Genomic DNA, 4,591 nt, shown 5'->3' with positions numbered 1-4,591 from the left:
CCTCCCCCAAGGTGTGAGTGTTGCTGCGTCAGTCCCAGGCTGTATGTACTCCGCCCTCTTGAGAAAGAAACTGATCCAAGACCCTCTGTACAGGGACAACGACGTGCACTATGTGTGGATGGGCAACGCTGATTGGACGTACTCCAGGAACTTTACAGGTTGGTCAAATAGAGAGAGAGAGAGAGAGAGAGAGAGAGAGAGAGAGAGAGAGAGAGAAGGGAGGGGGTAGGGAGACAGCGAGGCAGGAGTGGGCTGGGGTGTAAAGAAAGACTCGAATACTCAAATCCTCAGTTACCAAGTTTACTGGAAGTTATGGCTAACTATTCTTGAAACGTAGAAAGTAGTAGATCTAGCCTCTACTCCATGAAGCAAAGAACGCCGAAGTGGACATCTGACCTTTCTCATCTTTCTTGTTTTGAGGATTGAGCCTGCCACCCCAATCACCTCATTGTAAAACGTTCAACTCGAAGTGGGCTTATAGTGGTCACACCATGTGCAGTAGCCTTGTTTCTGAGGATAGTGTCAGCGAGCCCAAAGAAAAGCAATCCCTAGATCTATGCATTGGGACGCACAGAATTTGTTTTATCGGCAAGCACACATCCTTGAAGTCGAGGAAGGCGAAAGGCTACTTGCCTTGATACACACTTGTGAGTTCCATTAAAACAAATTGTATATGTATAATAGAGGGCAAGATTTTCCTATGTGACACAGAATGTGAGTCAGGTTTCATATTACCGATATGTTTATACCGGTGCGTTTATTTTTTCATCAACAAAGAGACTTGGAAACAAGACTACAAATGTAATCATACTTTTGTCATCCCTTTCCCATTGACTGAAAATACAAAGGGAGCGAATAGTTGTTTCAAGAAGTTTTTTAAAATCTGGAGGCCTCGACTTTTAATGTATTGGGCCAATTCGCACTACAATATGGCGTGATAAATGAACTATAGGGGTTTATCTCAAATAAATGCTATATGGAGGAGATCAACGTTTTTAGTTCAGAGGTCATGACTAAATCCAATTCAAGTTTATGTTTTGCCCTCTGTGCACTAAGGATAGAAAGATTTGAATTATGTTCCCTGTTAAAGAGAACAAAGCCTACAGCAGTAGAGTATCTGAGCACAGGCAGCTGGTAACTCTAGAAATATATCACTAACAGTTAAGGTTCCTTCAGGCGCTACATAGTGAGTCAGTGACATAGACAACTGTATCTCTAGAAATAAATACCCCCCCACCTGGCATCTAAAGATGGTTAGCTGATATCTCCAGAAATAAATCATTAATGGCTGAGGTTCCTTCGGCGAGGGCAGCTCTTAATCAACGACATTGATTAGTACAAGAAACCTCCATTATGAGCTGTAGCTAGCGATTCAGATTCCCACGAAGTTGTTAAAAATATTCGTATGGCCTGCCATACATGCCTTGCCATAACGAGTATGGATCTATTGTCCAAGTGCGTGTTTTCTGGCTTGGAGGGCGATGGAGGTTCAGCAACACCAGATACATTGTATCTTCTATTTTCGATCTTCACTTAAGCGAGGGTTCTAATGGGACAAAGTGCGGATGAAATTATTTCCTCAAACAAGCGTCCGGGTTTTAGTATAATATCTCTTATGCTATCAGAATACGTGGGCTGACAATGCAGAAAAAAAAAACTAAAAAAAGAAAGCAAAACAAAACTTCATTCCTAGCATGAGTAGTCCTATGAATGCAGGCAGAGTTCATTAACCTTTCCTGATTAACGGAGAGCAAAAATTTTTTCCACTGAGTTCTTCCACTGGGCGTTGACAATGGGATCAACATTTTTGCAACAAGACAAATGGACGCTTTTGTTCAACACAAAGCCTGCCCATTAAAAGGAGTCGATTTTTAAATATATTTCTTTTATTGTATAGAAATGCAAGAAAGGATTTTAAAAGCGGGGAGCTTTATAAATTTAATTCGTTCTTGATGCGATGTGTTCGAATGCAAAAAGGTTTTAAGAGGCTCTTCTTGAGCCCGCATGATTTCCTGCCACAACTTGAAACACGAAACTCCATTCCTCTTCCTCGGAGTAAGTTTCAGGAATAAAACCACCACCTCTAGTTAGCTCTATCGTTTCCGTTTGAAAAAGTGGCAAGAATTTTCCAACGGCTGCAATTACTCTATCATTTCACCCAGGGCAAAGGGACAAGCTACAGCAGGACAAGGGACAGAATAACAAATGGAAAAATAGCAAAAGCAAATTACAATGCGCTTGATCAACGACTATAATATATTCAAGTGAATACACAGAAAGTACCTATGGCATATGGACATAACGTTCACGTGAATACACAATGCGTACCCGTGACATATGGACATAGCATTCACGTGAATACACAATGCGTACACGTGACAAATGGCCTTAGTATTCATTCACGTGAATACACAAGGCGTACCCATGACATATGGACATAGCATTCACGTGAATACACAAAGCGTACAAGTGACATATGGCCATAGCATTCACATGAATACACAATGTGTACCCGTGACATATGGCCATAGCATTCACGTGAATACACAATGTGTACCCGTGACATATGGCCATAGCATTCACGTGAATACACAATGTGTACCCGTGACATATGGCCATAGCATTCACGTGAATACACAAAGCGTACACGTGACATATGGCCATAGCATTCACGTGAATACACAATGTGTACACGTGACAAATTGCCTTAGCATTCATTCACGTGAATACACAATGTGTACCCGTGACATACGGCCATAGCATTCACGTGAATACACAATGTGTACCCGTGACATATGGCCATAGCATTCACGTGAATACACCAAGGCACGCTGTTCACGACAAGACAAAATGTATAACTATGACTATGGGCATACTGTTCACGTGAATATACAATGCGTACCTATGACATAATAATATGTTCATAATGTTCACGTGAATATGTAGATGGTACCTATGACAAATGGCCACAATGTTCACAAAAATACACAGAGCGTATCTGAGTCATATCGCCAGTGGCATTCCACAATTGTCCAAATTAATTTCAAGGTTATTCCAGACAAATTTCTTTTTCGAGTAAAGATAGCAAAAAATATTTTCCAACATAGCTTTGTTTCGCTTATTCCTTATTTCCTTCCTAGTTTTGAATTAAAAACCAAACAAACAAGGATCCAGGTTCTTGCTTTGATTTGGGCGATTTTTTCTCTTGAATGTCCTCAAATACTATGGCACTTGTCTGGTGACACCGACGATATGCCAATAACGTTCTCATTTCTGTATAGAGTTATACTGCGGATTATTCAATCTGACACATCCACGTAACGAGCTCCCTGTGAACCGAACCGTTCATCAACTAGAAACGGAAAGGCCGGTCCCAGAGTGGCTCTGTAGGTCTGACCTGTAGCTCGCTTAGCTCGCACCATGCAAAGGAACGTATACATTATCGTGTGCCTGAGCACCATCGCTTTGTGGTCTGTCTGTTGTCCGCTGAGCTGCACGACGCGTCAGACGTGCTATTCAACAGTGTTGTAAAACACGTGGGACATGTGTCGCACGCAGCCTCGCTTCGTGTTTACTTCCGACTGAAAGTCTTTTCTGATCATCAACATCAGCAAGAAGTAAGTATTAGTAGGTGCCTTACTATTAGATAGGGATGCTAGAATCAACACTTAACCACAAAATCCCAAGAAATGCACTTTATCCTACATTAAAATTTCGAATCGAGAGGTTGACCTAGTTTCAACTGTTTGTTTACATTCGTAGGCCTGTGTGCTTCTTGCCTAGTGCGGCTGTGCTGACACACAGAGGGCACTCACTCTTACACAGAAGCCAACCCACAGTACGGCTGTGCTGACACGTAGAGGGTGTTCACTCAGACACAGAAGTCAACGCACAGGGCGGCTGTGCTGACACGCAGACGGCGCGCGCTTGGCGAGCTACAGGTCAAACCTACAGAGCCACTCTGGGACTGGCGAAACGCTGACAACAAAACATTGCTTGGAGAGCCTCGAGACCCTCTCAGGTGCTCGATCACGTAATATGGTCACTTTTAAGGACAAGCGGGCTGACCCAGATTTCGGGGGTTTCCAGAAAGTGGGCATTTTCCTACCAATAGCAACAGTTTGGTTTCTTTGGTGTGTATATTTGTTTGGTTATAGAGAAAACGCTCCTTGTTTTTTAAAGAAACTGAACAAGGGGCATAAACTTTACCTTCGATTTGCTCAATACAGCATTTTTCGGGATAGCCCCCTTGGGCTTAAAAGCGACCATATTCTTCTTCCTTTTTTCTCTTCAATGTCAGCGTCAACTGGGAATCTCTTACAATTCTCAAGAGGGTTTAATGGCACGAATCGTCATCGAATTTTGTCCTTTCTCGTCCGTGTAAGTTTCTCAGAGAGTATCGATACGACCTTTCTTCCGAAACACCATCACAACAAGCTTGGAAACCGTCTGCAGAAAGCAGTACATTGGCTGTTGTTTTTTTTTCAAACGAAATTGCAAATTCTAATGATTCATTCATTGATTTCCTCCCCTTTCTCACTCTCTCTCTCTTCTCTCTTCTCTCTCTCTCTCTCTCTCTCTCTCTCTCTCT

Source organism: Aplysia californica, unplaced genomic scaffold (genome assembly GCF_000002075.1).
Source record: "Aplysia californica isolate F4 #8 unplaced genomic scaffold, AplCal3.0 scaffold00624, whole genome shotgun sequence".
Classification (NCBI taxonomy): domain Eukaryota; kingdom Metazoa; phylum Mollusca; class Gastropoda; order Aplysiida; family Aplysiidae; genus Aplysia; species Aplysia californica.
The sequence above is the reverse complement of the archived record's forward strand: the minus strand, read 5'-3'. Positions refer to the sequence as shown.